Below are 22153 nucleotides of genomic sequence, written 5' to 3'. Positions count from 1 at the left end.
CCTGGAGCTGACCGAGATTACCTGAATAACTACAGGCCCATCTCTAACCTCTCCTTCATCTCAAAAACCCTTGAAAGAGTGGTTGCTGACCAACTTCAACAACACCTGGACAAAAACAACCTTCATGAACCCTTCCAATCGGGTTTCCGCTCAAAGCACAGCACCGAAACAGCGCTGGTAAAAATCAACCCGGCCCCCACCTCCTCTTTTTGCGGCCCTCAGATTAATTTATAAACAACGTAATTAATTTAAAAAATATATATTTTTAATTTTTTTTACTTTTAGTACTGACACGTCCACTAGAGTCCTAGTTACGTCGCGAGCTGCGTACATGATTTCAAATACCGCAAAATAATCTGTGACGCATTTGTGTGTATTGTGTTTGTTTCCCGGGGAAACCCTCACAAGAAACACCGGCTGTTGTTATGCCTGCTGTTACGTTAAGTTGCCTCTTGTAATTATGCCTTTACAAGCTTAAAAGTAGTTTTTATCATCTGAATTTGGCGAAACAAGTTTAATATTCTTAAAACCAAGACTTTGTTTATTTGAAATCAAATGAAAACAAACTGTCACGGACCCTGCCGTGTTATCTATGATTACTACGCTTTTCATTAATAATTAAAGCGGGAGGGAGGGGGAGTGGTGCTCAGGAACAGCAGAGTGCGGGCTGACAGGTATTTGTGTTGACATTCCTCTTATTGTGGAATAAGGGGAATGCAGAGACTGGCTACAAGTGTTTTAGGGTCAAGTTAGACAACTAATGTCTGGGTTAGTGTTTATGACTTCATGTGTATGTCATCTTAATGGTTAATCTCAATACACACACATTGTTCGTGCTTTCCAATAGTTTGAAATAGTTTTATTCCACTGTTTAATAACCTGTTCAATACAAACATGCCACTTGTAAAAATGAAACAACATTGATGTTCCCATTTTTGGGGATGTTTCAGTTGGCATCTGACCCCCTCCCCGGACATGATGCGCTGTCGCCTTTCCCGGGCCCTCTGAGGTTCCCGGGATAGGAAAGGGGGGCGCACTGGCCCTTTTACGGGGCGGAAGGGCTTCCCCACTTTTTAGTCCTCTCACACTCTGGAAGGGGTCAGTGCTTGAGTGTGAGACATGGGTTCTGGCGCTCTCCCTGTTATCCTTAGGGATTCAGGGAGGCAGGCGTGTAGTAAGCCCATTCGGGGCAGAGGGGGCTCTCCCCATCCGCCTATATGTTGGGGGGGGGTAACTTCTCTATAACTTCTCTAAAGATTACACTTGAGGTGGTTTTAATGTTTAAGTTCTTCTGAAAAAATAAGTAGCTATTTTATTTTATTTTATTATTTTATACGTTACACGTATTGTGTAACGTTGGGTTACACAATACGTAACCCAACGTTTTGTGGAGCTGGACATACACTGGATCTGTGTTTTCAACTGGAAAGAAAGGCTCATAGTGAGAAAATCACTTTTTTAAGGGAACATGTTGCATGTTTTGGATGCTTGTGTATTGGGCACATGAGTAAAGACTGTAGGAAATGCCTCTCGTGCGAAGTATGCAGTCTGAAGCACCCAAGCATACTTCATATCTATCAGAAAGACAAATAAACTGACACAATGCAAGCTAAAGGAAAAGCTATAAGAAGTGCTCTGATCTTCCTTCAGTCCAGTGGTCTTACAGGGGCCAGTGAGCCAGATTGTACTCTCTCCATAGTGCCTATTCAAGTAAAGTCTAAGAAGGGACATGAAACATTCATAACATATGCCTTCCTGGATCCTGGAAGCTCAGCATCATTCTGCATGGAGCGGCTGATGAACAAACTGAATTTCAGGGGAAGAAGAACAGACATTCTCCTTCAGACAATGGGTCAGGAGAAAATAGTTGGAAGTTACATTGTTTCTGACCTGCATGTGGCTGGAATTGGACAGCAGTCATTATTTTGAGCTGCCTGACATCTACACCCAGACAACTATGCCAGTTCATCGAGGCAACATTCCTCAGCAGAAAGACCTTCAGAGATGGCCTCAACTGAAACATGTAATGATTACTGAGATTGATTCAGATGTGGACTTGTTGATTGAGACAAATGTTCCTAAGGCACTGGAGCCATGGGAAGTTATTTGGAGTGTAGACAGGGGCCCATACACAGTTAAAACTATGCTGTTGCAAACCATGAAGATCTGTGGAAGAAGCAGCTAAAGGCTGATTTCCCTGAATGCAGTCAGGATGAGCAGATGGGACCGTCAAGAGAAGACTGTCACTTTATGGAGTACGTCACAAAGTTTGCTAAGTTGATGGATGGCCATTACTGTATTGGCTTACCTTTAAGGAAAAGGGATGTTAGTATGCCAAACAACAGGACAGTAGCAGAACAACGTACACTGAGCCTCAAGAGAAGATTTGATAAAGATGCTTCATTTCATGCTGATTACACCGCTTTCATGAATGACATCCTTTCAAAGGGCTATGCAGAGAAAGGGCCAGTTGTGGATCTGGAACGCAGTGACGGTAGGGTACGGTATATACCACACCATGGTGTATACCACCCACCCACATAACGTCAAACACAGATGTGTTTGACGTTATGAGATATTGTGCTCATAGTCGATGACTCAGCACCTCGCAACTCATGGCTTACAGGAAGCAGAAGAGCCGTGAGAAAAATAGTGGGTTATTGAACTTCATAGACCTTGACAATTACGTTGTTTCTGACTTTTACTAAGTGGTAGTAAAGATCACTCCTTCATAGGCTAACAAACTATATATTTTTTTATTTTATTTTCTATTTTTTGCCTAAAGAAGAAAAGGACACTAACAAAGGACGTTTTTATCCTTAAAAGTTTTTTTCCTTGATTGTCTCCTACATCATTTTTCAGTTGTTTAATTATTATGTTGATATAATTAGGGGCCGGAATGTAGGAGCCACATATTAAGTATTTTTCTGTGTTTGTTACGAAACATGTTTTTTGAGTCACTATCGGTGGTGGGCGTGTCATTGGATTTGTGTGGTGACGTTTGTGGTTATATCCGGTTGCTTTTACCTGCACACTTTGTAATAGATGGAAGGGGAGTGAGCTGGAGAAGGACCATTTTTTTTGACCGCAAGCACGAAATAAAACGTCAAATGCATACTTTTGGAAAGACTGAGTTTTTGCGCGCACAGTGTCTCTTTGTTTGGATATTACTGCCGCAATAATGGATGTTACATTGTTGACATTGTTGCTATTTTGCATGGCGGTAATATGGGTTTAATATGAGTTTAATCTAGATATAATATTGGTGTAATATTGGTGTAACATGGTTGTAATATGAGTGTAATATTGATGTAACATTGGTGTAATATGGGTGTGCAATAGATAATACATCAATATGTTATTGGTGTAGCATGGATGTAACATGGGTGTAATATAGGTAGGGATGCTCCGATCGCCAGTTTTGGGGCCGATCGCCGGAATCAGTATCGGCCGATAGCCGATCCGATCGAGTGGGGGCTATGGGGATCTTCCATTTAAAGTGATGTTTAAAACTCAGTTAATGGGGCTCATTCACTGGCGCTTCCACAAACAACAACCAACATAATTATTACATTCAAATGAAGTACATTATTCAAGTTTACATTAACTTTGGATAATAACATGGGAGAAATGAGCGGAAGCGCTCTCTTTTCCTCTCTCCCTCTCTCCCTCCCCTGACAGCCTGTCAGCATCCGTCTCATGCAGCTCACTGATCCAGTAATGAGTGACCCGACAGTGAAGAATACATTTATAACTAGTTTAGCTTGTTCCAGAAGTAGATAACATAGCTAAGTGTGTTAGGTCTAACTCTTAGTGTGTGTTTTGCTCCGCTCACCGGTCCGTCACAACGGGTGGAGCAGCAGGATTTCTGCTTCACACACATTGCATACCGCTGATACCGCTATTTTAATGTATTTTTCAGACACCTTAAAATACTGCCAGACTGGTGAAGCCATTTTGGCGAGCTTGTTTTGCCGCGTACAGAGAAAAGTGTCATGTATTTTACGTCATGTTATCGGCTCTCCCGATCGGCATTTATAGAGAGCACCAGTAGTAAGATTCATCCCGCTTTCGTCTCATTAGTATGCATAAAAAAGTGACAGGTCACACCTCCCCCCATTATGCAAATTAGCTAAGTCCCGCCTCCCCTTTGATTGAGGTGTGAGATCTCAAGTAGGTGTGATATCCCAAGTAGGTGTGAGATCCGTCGATAGGAGGGGGTTGATGTGTATTCACAGGTGTGAAAAGCCCCCACTGTTGCGCCTTATGGTGTATCATAAAAAAGGTTTCAATCACATTAGTATGCATAAAAAGTGACAGGTGGGCCCGCCCCCAAGTCTATTAAAAAAAAATGCCGCTTCCATCACATTAGTATGCATAAAAGTGACAGAAGGGCCCGCCCCAATTATGTGATGTCAGAAGACCGAGGGGATGGAGTGAGATAAAAAAAAAGAACCCCGTGCAGATAAAAAGCCAGTCATTTCCAATCATCAAGTCATCTTTCCAAAAAGAAAAAATGGCCAAGAGACGCCTCGATATGGGTTTAATCAGCGAGACGCCTGTGACGACTTACCGCCATCCGTCCGGAGCGCCAATCAAGAAACGGATGCAGTATCTGTGCCGGGTTCAAACACCTCCGGTCGAAGATCTTGAAGAAAAATGGCTTCTGGAAAATGAACATGTTTGGGGATACGTATTCAACTATATGGCGAATTAACTGCATTTCTACAATCTGAAAAATGGAGAAACGTATGGACCCCACAGTGTTAAAGCGACGTTGACCTCAACAGATTGGGCTGTGTTAACTCTGGTGTCTTCCAGAGATCTCCACGCAACCATTGTATCGGAAGAAGTAGTGCATCAAGAAAATACTGTGAAACCAGCGGTGTACAAGATATTTGCAACAAAAAGCAAAGAAACGCAAACAAAAAGCGAGTTCAGAGAAGAGTTTTTCACCGTTACCCCTCAATGTGGAGGAAGAAGAAGGAAATATCCCCCCGCCGCCAGAAGTGAAAAGAGTCCTGACAAGCACCGTCTGGGAAACTAAAAGCGGACCATCTGTGCGATGGTATTACCGCGCAAGCCGTTTGCTGACGCAGGGGGAGGGGTTCTCTCTAAAACACAGTGTCCTGCCATCTCTCTCTGCTTCTGCTGATGTGTAAAATATACAAAATAACGTTTTATATACTTACTCTCTTGTTAAAAGGTGATGAAGTTTGTAGCGTAAGCAAGCCATCAGTATTCTAGTTTTAAGGATCGAAGGATCCAATGTATTTTTAAATGGAGCAGAAATAGAACTAGTCTCCCAGTGCAAGTATCTTGAACAGAGAGTGTCATATTGGACTCGCACTTGACTTTTTAAGAAACATATCCAGAAAGTATCCAATACCATTAAATTCAACTTGCAACATTTTAAAACAAATTAGACCTTTTTCTTAACTGTCAATGCTGCAAAGTCATACCTCCACTGTATGATTCTATCCCACATTGAATACTGTTTTACAAACTGGTCATTTGCTTGTGCCACACACCTGAAACCCATAGAACAGCTGTTCAAGAGAGCTATCCAGGTGTTTGACAGAAAGCCACAGTCATACCACCACTGTACCATCCTTGAATATGCTGCTCATGCTCTTTCTGCATATCATGTATTTATTTTTGCTGTATGTATATATATAAATGTCATGTTCTTATATGCTGTATGTGACGGGACTATAGAAATGAGCTCAGAGCTAAAATCCGGCTCATTTACACTTGTAAGCATTATATTTGTTTTAAAGTGTTCATCAATGTGCACTACGGTAGCCCTGAAGAAAATTAAACATAAAAATATGTTATCGATGTCCCCATTCCCAGTTTGTTTTGGGAATAATTGCGATGTTTACTATGTTTTGGTAGCTCTTAACAAAACAGAATTGTTGTAAAAGACTGCGACTCTAAAAGGCAAGTTTGTGATTTTAACACTGTTTCGATGAAACAATACATTATACAATATTACGACTTTTTTGCCATATTTTTAACACAATCTTTTTTTTGTGGTTGTAGGGCTTCAAGATATTTTGCATGTCATGCATAAACACGGTGTCATCTTTTCCTTGAAACTGACGTGCTGCCCGTTTTACAAAACAAGTTATTTTTCTGCTTCTTCATCCTCTGAATTTTCCTCCCCCGTCCCTCTTCCTTCAGCCAGCACAACAAGAATCAAGGTGGATCTGTGAAATGAAACACCTCTTCCCAAAGCGTGACTTCCCTATTGAGAGCATGCGTCTAGGGCAGTAGGGTCTAAACCAATTGGCCAGATATACTAACATGCAGAACGTACGGTATGTTTGAAGACTAACCATTTATCCAGTTCAAGCTGTCTTTAAGATGTGACATTGCGCTCTGACTATTTCCCGTAAAATGGTGACAAACTATTACTTATTCTTAAATTTGACCTCTTGCTACTTGGTTGAAAATGATAGTTGAAAAATAACTTAAAAAAAAAAAAAAAAGACTCAAACAGCGAGGGACATTATACTGGTGAAAAAACTCTCAATTATACAGATGACTCCCCCTCCACTCAACGCAATAAGTCCCTCCCTCCACTCAGCAAAGCATCTAAAACTAAGGACCCCACTAAGACGACAGTTTGAAAACTAGCTATGGATCTGAGAAAAACCAAGTCTCCCCCCGTGAGTTGCAGCCAGGAACAAACTCCTGGACTACCATCATCACCACCATTCTGGACACCCGAATACTACTGCTGCTTATTTTGCTCCTTGGGCCAAGACGTCTCTGTTTATGGACACAGTGAAATCAGTGTTGGTTGATATTGTGGAGGGGGTGATACATCGGTACAGAGAAGAAATATGCAACGGATGCCGAGTCAGTCACCCCGGCCAGAGGCAACACGATTGTCTGAATGACATGCCCGATTTTTTCTTCAGAAACAATTACAACACGTTAATGAAAAGACTCTGGCTCAGCGACTTCATTACTGAGATCGACCAGACTCTTGTTGATAAAGAAATTTTCACGGATGATTGGAGGATCCAAGGCGCTTCGGAGGCTTTTCTGCACAATCTCAAACATTCTAGACGCCTCAAGGAGAGACTTGAAAAGATCCGCCGAGTTGGATAGAGAAGAAGAAGACTCATAACCTGCGGTTGGTTGAAGCCAGGGATTTTTTCTTTTTCGATACATTGACTTTTTCTTTAAAGTAAAATAAAAATGGGGAACTACTATGCAAAACGCTCGGTATATATTGATCAGAATGTAGTCAATACCCTTTTAATAAGTGTGGTGATGAGGACGATTGAAAACAGAGTGAATAGTGATCCCCGTGTAAACAGAATGGCTGAAGTTTGTAAACTAGAAGGCATTTTGGATATCGTTCGTTCTGGCAGTACTATTCCTGGTCATTGGGAAACGATTGTAAACGAAACATTTAAAGTGGTCCTGGAATCTTCATTTTCCGAAACATTCTGTAACATTACCGAAGAAATGAAACAAACATCAAACGTGTATTATGTGCTCTCATTGTATGCTCTGTTTGTAGATGTAATGCATCTTTGTGTCAAAAACAGCATACACATGAATATTTTGACTGAAGTGAAAAAACTCCATCATGATATTTCCATTAATCTGGGGAATTCTAAGCTGGAGACGGTCCTGGGGATGTTACAATCAGTATAACTATTGATTTTTGTGTGTGAAAATGTTTAAATGTAAATAGGACATTTTCTTTTTTAAATAAAAAAAAAGTGTTTTTTACATTTTAAAAACTGTTGTCTTCATTATAGCAGGGGGAGCGTGTCTGATACATGTGTATTACAGTCCTTCACATGCACTGTTGTCTTCATTATACCAAGGGGAGGGTAACAGTGAAGATGTATGATACATGTGTATTGAAACGTGCGTATTATACCCCCACAGAAACACAGAAACATGGAAACACAGAAACACAGAAACACAGAAAACACTGAAACCACTGAAACACTGAAAAAACACAGAAACACTGAAACACAGACACACAGAAACACCAAAACACAGAGACACAGAACCACAGAAACACAGAAACACAGAACCACAGAGACACAGAAACACAGAAACACAAAAACATGGAAACACAGAAACACAGAAAACACAGAAACACAGAAACACAGACACACAGAAACACCGAAACACAGAGACACAGAATTACAGAAACACAGAAACACAGAACCACAGAGACACAGAAACACAGAAACACAAAAACATGGAAACACAGAAACACAGAAAACACAGAAACACAGAAACACAAAAACACAAAAACACAGAAACATAGAAACACAAAAACACTGAAACACCGACACACCGAGACACAGAACCACAGAAACACAGAAACACAAAAACACAAAAAATACAAAAACACTGAAACACCGACACACAGAAACACCGAAAACACTGAAAACACAAAAAACAGGCTTGTGTGCTAGTATGGTTTTTGAATAAACACATCAGTATTTAAAAAAGTCAAATAGTATCAGCCTCCCATCGACTTTTTAAAATACTGATGTGTTTATTCAAAAACCATACTAGCACACAAGCCTGTTTTTTGTGTTTTCAGTGTTTTCGGTGTTTCTGTGTGTCGGTGTTTCAGTGTTTTTGTATTTTTTGTGTTTTTGTGTTTCTGTGTTTCTGTGTTTCTGTGTTTTCTGTGTTTTCTGTGTTTCTGTGGTTCTGTGTTTCTGTGTTTTCTGTGTTTCTGTGTGTCGGTGTTTCTGTGTTTTCGTGTTTCTGTGTTTCTGTGTTTTCTTTGTGTCTGTGTTTTTGTGTTTCTGTGTTTCTGTGTTTTTGTGTTTCTGTGTTTCTGTGGTTCTGTGTCTCGGTGTGTCGGTGTTTCAGTGTTTTTGTGTTTCTGTGTTTCTCTGTGTTTCTCTGTGTTTTTGTGTTTTTGTGTTTCTGTGTTTCTGTGTTTTCTGTGTTTCTATGTTTCCATGTTTTTGTGTTTCTGTGTTTCTGTGTCTCTGTGGTTCTGTGTCTCTGTGTTTCGGTGTTTCTGTGTGTCTGTGTTTCAGTGTTTCTGTGTTTTTTCAGTGTTTCAGTGGTTTCAGTGTTTTCTGTGTTTCTGTGTTTCTGTGTTTCCATGTTTCTGTGTTTCTGTGGGGGTATAATACGCACGTTTCAATACACATGTATCATACATCTTCACTGTTACCCTCCCCTTGGTATAATGAAGACAACAGTGCATGTGAAGGACTGTAATACACATGTATCAGACACGCTCCCCCTGCTATAATGAAGACAACAGTTTTTAAAATGTAAAAAACACTTTTTTTTTATTTAAAAAAGAAAATGTCCTATTTACATTTAAACATTTTCACACACAAAAATCAATAGTTATACTGATTATAACATCCCCAGGACCGTCTCCAGCTTAGAATTCCCCAGATTAATGGAAATATCATGATGGAGTTTTTTCACTTCAGTCAAACTATTCCTGTGTATGCTGTTTTTGACACAAAGATGCATTACATCTACAAACAGAGCATACAATGAGAGCACATGATACACGTTTGATGTTTGTTTCATTTCTTCGGTAATGTTACAGAATGTTTCGGAAAATGAAGATTCCAGGACCACTTTAAATGTTTCATTTACAATCGTTTCCCAATGACCAGGAATAGTACTGCCAGAACGAACGATATCCAAAATGTCTTCTAGTTTACAAACTTCAGCCATTCTGTTTACACGGGGATCACTATTCACTCTGTTTTCAATCGTCCTCATCACCACACTTATTAAAAGGGTATTGACTACATTCTGATCAATATATACCGAGCGTTTTGCATAGTAGTTCCCCATTTTTATTTTACTTTAAAGAAAAAGTCAATGTATCGAAAAAGAAAAAATCCCTGGCTTCAACCAACCGCAGGTTATTAGTCTTCTTCTTCTCCATCCAACTCGGCGGATCTTTTCAAGTCTCTCCTTGAGGCGTCTACAATTTTTGAGATTGTGCAGAAAAGCCTCCGAAGCGCCTTGGATCCTCCAATCATCCGTGAAAATGTCTTTATCAATAAGAGTCTGGTCGATCTCAGTAATGAAGTCGGTGAGCCAGAGTCTTTTCATTAACGTGTTGTAATTGTTTCTGAAGAAAAAATCTGGCATGTCATTCAGACAATCGTGTTGCCTCTGGCCGGGGTGACTGACTCGGCATCCGTTGCATATTTCTTCTCTGTACCGATGTATCACCCCCTCCACAATATCAACCAACACTGATTTCACTGTGTCCATAAACAGAGACGTCTTGGCCCAAGGAGCAAAATAAGCAGCAGTAGTACTGCAAGATTAGGGTGTCCAGAGTGGTGGTGATGATGGTAGTCCAGGAGTTTGTTCCTGGCTGCAACTCACGGGGGGAGACTTGGTTTTTCTCAGATCCATAGCTAGTTTTCAAACTGTCGTCTTAGTGGGGTCCTTAGTTTTAGATGCTTTGCTGAGTGGAGGGAGGGACTTATTGCGTTGAGTGGGGGGAGTCATCTGTATAATTGAGAGTTTTTTTCACCAGTATAATGTCCCTCGCTGTTTGAGTCTTTTTTTTTTTTTTTAAAGTTATTTTTCAACTATCATTTTCAACCAAGCAGCAAGAGGTCAAATTTAAGAATAAGTAATAGTTTGTCACCATTTTACGGGAAATAGTCAGAGCGCAATGTCACATCTTAAAGACAGCTTGAACTGGATAAATGGTTAGTCTTCAAACATACCGTACGTTCTGCATGTTAGTATATCTGGCCAATTGGTTTAGACCCTACTGCACTAGACGCATGCTCTCAATAGGGAAGTCACGCTTTGGGAAGAGGTGTTTCATTTCACAGATCCACCTTGATTCTTGTTGTGCTGGCTGAAGGAAGAGGGACGGGGGAGGAAAATTCAGAGGATGAAGAAGCAGAAAAATAACTTGTTTTGTAAAACGGGCAGCACGTCAGTTTCAAGGAAAAGATGACACCGTGTTTATGCATGACATGCAAAAAAATTTTGAAGCCCTACAACCACAAAAAAAAAAAAGGTACAAGTTTATTGTGTTAAAAATATGGCAAAAAGTCGTAATATTGAATAATGTATTGTTTCATCGAAACAGTGTTAAAATCACAAACTTACCTTTTAGAGTCGCAGTCTTTTACAAAGATTCTGTTTTGTTAAGAGCTACCAAAACATAGTAAACATCGCAATTATTCCCAAAACAAACTGGGAATGGGGACATCGATAACATATTTTAATGTTTAATTTTCTTCAGGGCTACCGTAGTGCACATTGATGAACACTTTAAAACAAAAAATAATGCCTACAAGTGTAAATGAGCCGGGTTTTGGCTTTGAGCTAATATCCATCTGTAGTCCCGTCCCATACAGCATATAAGAACATGACATTTATATATATATATACAGCAAAAATAAAATACATGATATGCAGAAAGAGCATGAGCAGCATACAAGCATTTACCACATGGCAGTACAATGTAGCAGCTATGATATATAAAGTGCAAGATAAGATAAAAGCAATACATAAAGTGCAAGAGGAGATACCCCTGTGTTAAAGTGCATTTATTTAACAGTGATTACACGTCTGTTTGTTGCTCAACCATTCTTTAAGTTGACCTTTAAAACTATTGAGAGTGGGACAATCCCGTATCTCAGTTGGGGGGCTATTCCACAATGAGCTGCCTTTAATGGAGAGGACATTTTGTCAAAGGTGGTCCGTCTGTGGTGGACCTCACAGTCTCCTCTGTTTTCTGACCTAGTGCTGCGTCCAGTGTGTTTTCTGTGGATGAATTCCCCCAAGGGGAGGGGGGCCAGCCCATGTAAATATAATTTTTTTAAAAACACATACTTTTAAAAGACATAAAAATGTCAAAAACTCAAGAAATTGTGATTTTCAAGGATGGTACAGTGGTGGTATGACTGTGGCTTTCTGTCAAACACCTGGATAGCTCTCTTGAACAGCTGTTCTATGGGTTTCAGGTGTGTGGCACAAGCAAACGACCAGTTTGTAAAACAGTATTCAATGTGGGATAGAATCATACAGTGGAGGTATGACTTTGCAGCATTGACAGTTAAGAAAAAGTTATAATTTGTTTAAATTGTTGCAAGTTGAATTTAATGGTATTGGATATTTTCTGGATATGTTTCTTAAAAAGTCAAGTGCGAGTTCCAGTATGACACTCCCTGTTCAAGATACTTGCACTGGGAGACTAGTTCTATTTCTGCTCCATTTAAAAATACATTGGATCCTTCGATTTTGATTGATCGTTTACAGAAAATTGTCGTTGAGAATTTTTTCACCAGTATAATGTCCCTCGCTGTTTTAGTCTTTTCTTTTAAAGTTATTTTTTCATCTATCATTTTCAACCAAGCAGCAAGAGGTCAAATTTAAGAATAAGTAATAGTTTGTCACCATTTTACGGGAAATAGTCAGAGCGCAATGTCACATCTTAAAGACAGCTTGAACTGGATAAATGGTTAGTCTTCAAACATACCGTACGTTCTGCATGTTAGTATATCTGGCCAATTGGTTTAGACCCTACTGCCCTAGACGCATGCTCTCAATAGGGAAGTCACGCTTTGGGAAGAGGTGTTTCATTTCACAGATCCACCTTGATTCTTGTTGTGCTGGCTGAAGGAAGAGGGACGGGGGAGGAAAATTCAGAGGATGAAGAAGCAGAAAAATAACTTGTTTTGTAAAACGGGCAGCACGTCAGTTTCAAGGAAAAGATGACACCGTGTTTATGCATGACATGCAAAATATCTTGAAGCCCTACAACCACATAAAAAGATTGTGTTAAAAATATGGCAAAAAAGTCGTAATATTGTATAATGTATTGTTTCATCGAAACAGTGTTAAAATCACAAACTTGCCTTTTAGAGTCGCAGTCTTTTACAAAAATTCTGTTTTGGTAAGAGCTACCAAAAACATAGTAAACATCGCAATTATTCCCAAAACAAACTGGGAATGGGGACATCGATAACATCTTTTAATGTTTAATTTTCTTCAGGGCTACCGTAGTGCACATTGATGAACACTTTAAAACAAATATAATGCTTACAAGTGTAAATGAGCCGGATTTTAGCTCTGAGCTAATTTCCATCTATAGCCCCGTCACATACAGCATATAAGAACATGACATTTATATATATACATACAGCAAAAATAAATACATGATATGCAGAAAGAGCATGAGCAGCATATTCAAGGATGGTACAGTGGTGGTATGACTGTGGCTTTCTGTCAAACACCTGGATAGCTCTCTTGAACAGCTGTTCTATGGGTTTCAGGTGTGTGGCACAAGCAAACGACCAGTTTGTAAAACAGTATTCAATGTGGGATAGAATCATACAGTGGAGGTATGACTTTGCAGCATTGACAGTTAAGAAAAAGGTCAAATTTGTTTAAAATGTTGCAAGTTGAATTTAATGGTATTGGTTACTTTCTGGATATGTTTCTTAAAAAGTCAAGTGCGAGTCCAATATGACACTCTCTGTTCAAGATACTTGCACTGGGAGACTAGTTCTATTTCTGCTCCATTTAAAAATACATTGGATCCTTCGATCCTTAAAACTAGAATACTGATGGCTGGCTTACGCTACAAACGTCATCACCTTTTAACAAGAGAGTAAGTATATAAAACGTTATTTTGTATATTTTACACATCAGCAGAAGCAGAGAGAGATGGCAGGACACTGTGTTTTAGAGAGAACCCCTCCCCCCTGCGTCAGCAAACGGCTTGCGCGGTAATACCATCGCACAGATGGTCCGCTTTTAGTTTCCCAGACGGTGCTTGTCAGGACTCTTTTCCCTTCTGGCGGCGGGGGGATATTTCCTTCTTCTTCCTCCACATTGAGGGGTAACGGTGAGAACTCTTCTCTGATCTCGCTTTTTGTTTGCGTTTCTTTGCTTTTTGTTGCAAATATCTTGTACACCGCTGGTTTCACAGTATTTTCTTGATGCACTACTTCTTCCGATACAATGGTTGCGTGGAGATCTCTGGAAGACACCAGAGTTAACACAGCCCAATCTGTTGAGGTCAACGTCGCTTTAACACTGTGGGGTCCATACGTTTCTCCATTCTTCAGATTGTAGAAATGCAGTTCATTCGCCATATAGTTGAATACGTATCCCCAAACATGTTCATTTTCCAGAAGCCATTTCTCTTCAAGATCTTCGACCGGAGGTGTTTGAACCCGGCACAGATACTGCATCCGTTTCTTGACTGGCGCTCCGGATGGCGGTAAGTTGTCACAGGCGTCTCGCTGATTAAACCCATATCGAGGCGTCTCTTGGCCATTTTTTCTTTTTGGAGAGATGACTTGATGATTGGAAATGACTGGCTTTTTATCTGCACGGGGTTCTTTTTTTTTTATCTCACTCCACCCCCTCTGTCTTCTGACATCACATAATTGGGGCGGGCCCTTCTGTCACTTTTATGCATACTAATGTGATGGAAGCGGCATTTTGTTTTAATAGACTTGGGGGCGGGCCCACCTGTCACTTTGTATGCATACTAATGTGATTGAAACATTTTTTATGATACACCATAAGGCGCAACAGTGGGGGCTTTTCACACCTGTGAATAAACATCAACCCCCTCCTATCGACGGATCTCACACCTACTTAGGATATCACACCAACTTGAGATCTCACACCTCGATCAAAGGGGAGGCGGGACTTAGCTCATTAGCATAAGTAGGGGAAGGTGTGACCTGTCACAGCACCTGTCACCCTCTATGCATACTAATGAGATGAAAGCGGGATGAATCTTACTACTAGCACCGATCGATCGGCAGAGAGTGAATATCGGCCGATATCGATCGGCGGCCGATCGATCGGAGCATCCCTAGATATAGGTGTAACGTTGGTGTTAGTTACATGGTTGTAATATAGGTATAACATAGCTATAATATTGGTATAACGTGGATGTTAGGTGTAATTTGGGTGTAATATGGGTGTCATGCTGGTGGAATATGTGTTAATTCATACATAAATGTATGCCCTAAATAGCAAAGTAACTTAGGAGATTCAGAGTGAAAGTGTGTCAGTTTTTTCTTTTTTCGTTCTTCATATTTAACGTGCTCATCTGTCTCCACCAGTCTCATCTTTTGAAATACTAAACTTTGTGATTATATTTTAACTTCTCTGCCATTAAACACCTAATTTACACAAAGGTTTCTCCTCAGAAGTTATAAGCATTGACTTTCCTCATTCAGTTCAGTCATTTCATCGTGTGCAGTCTGTAAAAGGTCATACTCTTGACTTAAGCCTTTCTTTTGGTCCTCTAGAACCAATCTTGACAAATGTTACACTATCTGTCTGAATATGCGGCCATGTTATTTAACACAACAGAACCCCACTCTGCTCAGAGACCTCAGCTCTTGAACACCAATCATACTTTTGAACACCAATCCCCTTGTATGGCTTTTTAGCAGTGCCGGTGGTCCACTCTTTTGCCATAAAACCCCCAAATCTCAGCTTTACTTAGGCTAATAGAAGCCCAGGCAGAAAATGTGTATCAGGTCAGAGAAGACAAGCCTACAATTAACTTTAAATGGAGTATTACATTATATGTCACGATATGAGACAAAAGCCTCCTGTCAGTCGTATTATTGGAGTTTTAATCATTGGATGTCTGTTAAAAGATGAAGCTATTATTTCCAGATATAATTGTTATGAATGCCATAATCCCAGGTTCGTCTAGATTAGCTTTGTCAGTAATGATCCAATGTCATTGATGCTTAATGAAAATGACAATACATGTCATTATCATATATATATATATATATATATATATATATATATATATATTTGTTTTTATGAATATGTATTAATAATTGTACTACTATTTTAAATGTTACCTATAATTATATTTGTTTAAATATAGTTTGTATTATACATTTATTATTGAGTTTGAATATATATATATATTTTAATAAAATCGTATAATGATGCAACTTGTGTTTTACACCTGTAGACATTATGTCCAGGTTATGCCTACCTGGAACCAATGCAAGTAAATCCTAAACTTTTTTCACATATAGAAATCATTAGGATGCATACGATAATTCATTACTGAGCTACTGCTACCCTCTACTACTGACGTTCTTATATCTTTAATGCATAGGTGGCGTGCGAGGCTCAGGTTTGGGAAGGCTAAACTACTTTTTTTACCTGACGCTGCACGCCTCTGGCGTCTATCGTTTTTCCAACCCAGTTTAGATTAACCACGCCTACTTCCGCATCACGCAAGCAACGATGTAGCTCTAAGCGATAGCGTCATTGACGTCATCTTCGGCAGCCGGTGTAGCAACCATGCTAAACAAAACAAAATCTCCCGGCCTGCCTCAGACACTGCCCGGCTTACTAGTTGTTACCTTATCTTGGCGGGTGTCCGTCGTGGCATCGGGATTACTGGTTGTTTTATTGTTTGCCTTGTAAAATGTCGGTATATCTACTTTCGAGGCTTCGCTGTCGGATCGTGATGACATATGCTAGTGGCCACAGAGGGGCTTGATTACATCACGATCACAAGCCGCTTGACATAAACATGCCTGCGCAGGCGCTTGCACTCCGTAAGGTGGCTGCATAGCAGCGCTAATGTCAGACACAAACATTATATTATATTTTAATTTTACCAGGATGCAGTGACACAAATATTTGGGAAGACTTAGCAAGTTCTATAGATTACCTTCAAACACAGAATTGGTTTCAGTCTTCTCAGTTCACATGCCGTGAGAAAATATTAACACATCCTCCTCTAAAACATGCTGTGGTTGATCCGCCAAAAACAAAGATCCCACAGTCCTGAGCAGCCGCACGGCCTTCTGAGCCTGCGGACATTTGCAGGATCACAGCATGATTTTAATTAAGACGGTAGACTGTGGCCTCATACAGCCAACAACCTGCTCACTCATATTTAACGTCTGCTTTCTGTTAATGAAGCCAGGCGTTAATGTTCTGCTCTTCCTACAGGCATGCACAGGGGGGAAATGTGTTAAAACTTCTGATTTATATCTTGTTCCTTACACAGGCCATAAGCACAGTCGGATATTTCATTTTGACATGCAACCCATCCTTGATCTCTATATAAAGTTATCATTTCTTATGCACAAGGAAACTAACATTTTCTAAATAAATCACTTTCTATATGAGTGTGGTCAATGATCCATGGGTGAGCTTTTTAAAAAAAAGATAGCAGTCATTTTCTGAGTCAGTTTGTCATGAAAATGAATACATAATTAGAATAAATGGAGAAGCTGTCTGTATAGATGTCTGTCTTTGGATTTCCTCGACTATCATCAAATGTACACTTGCCGGGGGTATTGAACAGGCACTGCATTCGTTAGTATAGTGAAATCACAAGAAACTCACTCTCAAGGCCAATGATGCATTCACATGTGCCTCTATTTGCCTGCTGGGAAGAGGTTCTTCTGTCTTAGGTGTGTTAATGAGTTCTAGGTCTTAATTTGGAAACAACATGGATGCTAAAAAAGATTGTAGTTCTTTATGAATGTGAATGGCCAGTGTTTAAACAACCCTTAGATTACTATTTCCAAATTTTTGTTATGGCCTAAGTTCAATTTCCAAGTTGGAACTGATCTTTCTGATTATATGGACACCACCTGAATGCAGCTCAAATATGGGCTCAGAACAGTCTCATAATGCACACATGCACACAAAAGGATTCACACTTGTATTTCCAGTTCCACACGTTTTTCAATGCACACACAAATGGGTTCCGTTTCATATACATGTTAATAAAATCCAAATACAGAAAAAAGTTTTACATATGTATTTTTAATCCACACTTATTTGTTTTCCGTTTAAAACCTCTGCACCTGCAACCAGGCTTGGATTTTCCTAATTTTAGGGGCAAGGCCATTTGGCCTTTGGTGTCACAACATTTTTTAGGGCATAAAGGCCATTGAAGGAAAAATTAGGATTTGGAGCTTGGAGACTTTTTTTAATGTCAAACATATCATTATATAGGCCTATGCCTCCTCTTAGAGTATTGCTGTGTATACAAAATAAAATACTCTACTTTGAATAATTAGGGTTTGGTATGTTTTCTATCTACTACTTCTCCCATTCAGAAATCTGAAATAAAATCAACATTTTTATTATTATTAATATGTAACAAATACATTCAATTTCAGAGCAGAAGATACAGCCTTCAAGGGTCACACTCTGCACATAAATCATTCAGCAGTGCACAGTGAAGCTCAAACATTCAACTGTAAGAACAAGCAATACTGTGGAATTTAAAATTGTGTGTGTGTGTGTGTGTATACATACGAGAGAGTCTCTTTAATCTGACTCATCATCATCATCACTTGAGGATGGACATAGGGAGGTAGGTGGAGTAGGGCTAGCTGCCTGTGGGTCAGGGTTGAAGTTCAGTCTTGGACTATATGGTTGAATGGTTGGTCTCTTTCTCAAGAGGCCTGCTGCCCACCATCTTGCCACCGCCTCCTTGCTCTCATATGCAACAGGGTCACAGTGGGACAGTCACTTTGACCTTTTTACCTGTGCTGGACTATGGTGATTTGATTTATATGAATGCACCTGCCAATTACTTGATCAAGTTAGATGCTGCGTATCACAGCGCACTGAGATTTGTGACAAACTGTAAATTATTAACCCATCACTGTACCCTGTATACAAGGGCGGGTTTGCCTTCACTATACGGAGGCTCAGTCACTGGTACATTTTTATATACAAAGCCATGTAAGGGAAACTTCCATCCTACATCTGCTCCCTGATCTCACGGCGAATTGTAAGTGACTACTGCCTGAGATCGCATGCTGTGTTTTTATTAAATGTGCCAACTGCTAGGAGTGTCTTAAGGAAGATAGCTTTTAGATGCGCAGCTCCTCTGTCTTGGAATAGTCTGCAAATTAAATGGAAACTATGTGGATAGTTATTGTAAATTGTAATCCCTGTAATGATGCTGTATGATGTCCTTTTTGTTGTTCTGTTGTTTTATGTTTTTATGTTTCATGTGGAACTTACTTGAGCAGGTCTCCCTTGAAAAAGAGATCAATGATCTCAATGGGATACACCTGGATAAATAAAGGTTTGAAATTAAATTAAATGAAAATTTGATCAAAAGGAGATCCTCGATGGTCAAGGTCTCCAGCTTTAAGCGCAGTCTCCTTGCATAAGCTTCATTGTGGAAAAATGGCGCTCCATTTGAGATGTGGAAACAGGGAATACCAGGACGATCCTGACGAACGACGGTAAAGGGAGTAGAGGCGCATGAGCAGCTCGTCAATCTGAGGGGGAAAAAACAACATAAGTGAATTATTCCATACTGTGACGGTGTAAACAATAGTATACAAGTAGAACATGTAGCAAGCAGTCTGATTCTTGGTGTGCCATTTTCAATTAACTTGATGCGGACCACCTTTTTCTCTGATGTGCTTTTGTCCATGCTTCCATCAAAGAGCAATGAGCAGTAGAATGGCTTACGTTTTACCAAAGCATGAAGATGGTCTCTCATGGTCCCCGCAATGTGCTCTATAAAGATGTGACAGGCTCTTGAGTTATGATACGTCACCCCCAGCTCCACACCATGCTTGAAATGCTGAAAGGCTGCTCGCAGTAAGCCACAGTATATGCTATATCAAATAGCTTGCACATCTTTTCTTTGGTCTTATCATGTAGCTTTTGTAGATTTTGCACTGTAGTCATTGTAGCTGTTGGGGCTGTGAAAACCTGACATGCTGTAACATGGGTTTTGGACTTATTGTGTGTATTGGCAGTGTCTTTTTTAACATTTGTAAAGTTGACTGCTGAAAAGTTTTTCTTGACTTGTCTAGTAGTTTTTTTTGTAGGCACCTGCTGCCTGCTTTCCGCCTGTCTGCGATCCGCGATCTGCGGAGGCCTGCTCCCACCTGTAGAGTACCGGCTGTGCTGAGGAGGTTTTTACCGCGGAGACGTCGCGGAGAGACGGAGTGGCTCCACGCTTCGGGCTGGGGCCTGCTTCCACCGGGCGTGTGCTGCTGTGCGGAGGAGGAATTACCACGGCTGGGGCCTGCTTTCCACCTGTCCTAGTTCTGCTGATGCGGAGGCCTGCTCCCACCTGTCGTGTGCTGCGGTGTCGTGTGCTGCTTTGCTGAAGAGACCTTTTACCCCGGGGATACCACGGAGAGACCGGAGCGCTTCCACGCTGCTGCTTTCGCCTGTCCTTTGCTGCTGTGCTGATTTGCCCCAGGAACATCGCGGATACTGTGTGCTGGTCTGGGAAAATTGCCCATATCAACATTCTGCTGTGCCTGTTAACTGTTTTAGACTATGAGAAGATCTCTAGTCATACCGAGAAGTCTACTGGATTCAGGTCTGTTCTGCCAACCGCAGTGGGCATCCCCTGCAAAGGTTCGGATGTGTTGCACAAACAATTACCGGTTGCCTTGTCACAGACAATCTGCTCGACAAAATATGTTTGTCTTTTTTGTTTGCCCGCGATGATGGTTCTTCAGGATTGCTTCTTAAACTCAAATCACACTCTCGCAGACTTTTCCGGTGATTATAAAGTAGATGACAATGTATGTGTGTCGTTTAAGAGGAAAAAAGGTGCCTGTTTTTTTTGTTGTTATTACTTTCAGGAAATGTACAACCTAACCCTGGTCCACCCAGTTGTAGTAGTCAGATCGCTACTCCTGCTGATTTTAAAGCTAGGTCTGGGTTGGGTCTCATCCACTTGAAAGTGCGGAGTCTGTTAGGTAAACTGGATTTTGTCCACATATGGTTAAGCTCGACTGACGCTGATGTCATTGTTTTATCAGACACATGACTAAATAAATCCATTTTGGCCTCTGACATTGCCTTAAATGGTTATAATGTGTATCGTACCGACCGGCCTAATAAAGGTGGTGTCGTTGCCATTTATGTTAAGAATAAGTTCAGTGTATCCACATTAGTTTCCAAATCTATCAGTGAGCAATTCGAATTGTTAGCCTTAAATATAGAAGTGGCAAATGGTCATGGTGGTGGGCTGTTACAGACCCCCCTCAGTTGTCAAGGACTCCTTGTCTTCGCTAGCAAATCTTTTATCGCAACTAGACTACAAGGAAATAGTGCTACTTGGAGATTTTAACTGGGACTGGTTAACTGCAGTGTCAGAGGATTTTAAAAACCTTTATCTCATTAAATGTTACTCAGATTGTTGACAGTCCTACTCGCCCTAACATTAAGTTCCCAAATAAATCCTCCTTACTTGATCTCATTCTAACTAATGTTCCCTATAAATACTCATCTGTGGGAGTATTTGCGAATGATGTGAGTGACCACTGTGCTGTAGCCACAATCAGGGACACTAAGGTCCAAAAGGTTAAACCTCGTATTATTATTAAGAGAGACATAAAACATTTTGTGGAGCAGGGTTTTGTACATGACCTGTTAGGGTTTGATTGGGGAAAAATCAATCTGTGTACTGATGTAGAAACTGCATGGTCTTATTTTTATCTTGGTTTTATGGAGATCATTGATAGACATGCACCCCTGCGTACATTTAGAGTAAAGGGACGAGATAATCCTTGGTTTTCTGCTGAACTGTCCAGTCTCCTTCATGAGAGAAACAAGGCCTGGGCAAAGGCTAGGAAATCAGGCTCAGAGGTAGAATGGCTGCGTTTTAGGCAGCTAAGGAATAGCTTCACATCGAATGTCAAAAGTGCAAAGTCTAATTGCTATTTGTCAGTAACCACAGAAAACCTAAATACTCCTAGGAAATGTTGGAAAGCCATAAAATCGATATCCACCGGTGAGATCCGTAATGAGCTACCTCCGTGCCTTACCACAGCATCTGGCACTATATCGGACAGGGCCACCATGTTAAATTGTTTTAATGAGCATTTTGTGTCTTGTGGCTCTCTGTTTGATTCTGTCACTAACTCTGCTTCTGTGAACACCCGAATCCGTGACTCTGTGGTCTGGAAAACCCTTTCAGTTTGACTCCTTTTACTGTTAATGTTGTTCATGAAGCATTATCTAAGTTAGATCCTAAGAAACCGGCTGTTTAGGTGAAAATGTCGATGAGGCTACTTTACATTTTTACGCGGATGATACCGTGATGTACTGTGCAGGTCCCTCCATTAAGGAGGCTGTTGTTAAATTGCAGGCTGTTTTTAACATTATTCAGACTCAGCTC

Source organism: Notothenia rossii (assembly GCF_949606895.1).
Source record: "Notothenia rossii genome assembly, chromosome: 7".
NCBI classification, from domain to species: domain Eukaryota; kingdom Metazoa; phylum Chordata; class Actinopteri; order Perciformes; family Nototheniidae; genus Notothenia; species Notothenia rossii.
Note: the sequence above shows the minus strand (reverse complement) of the source record.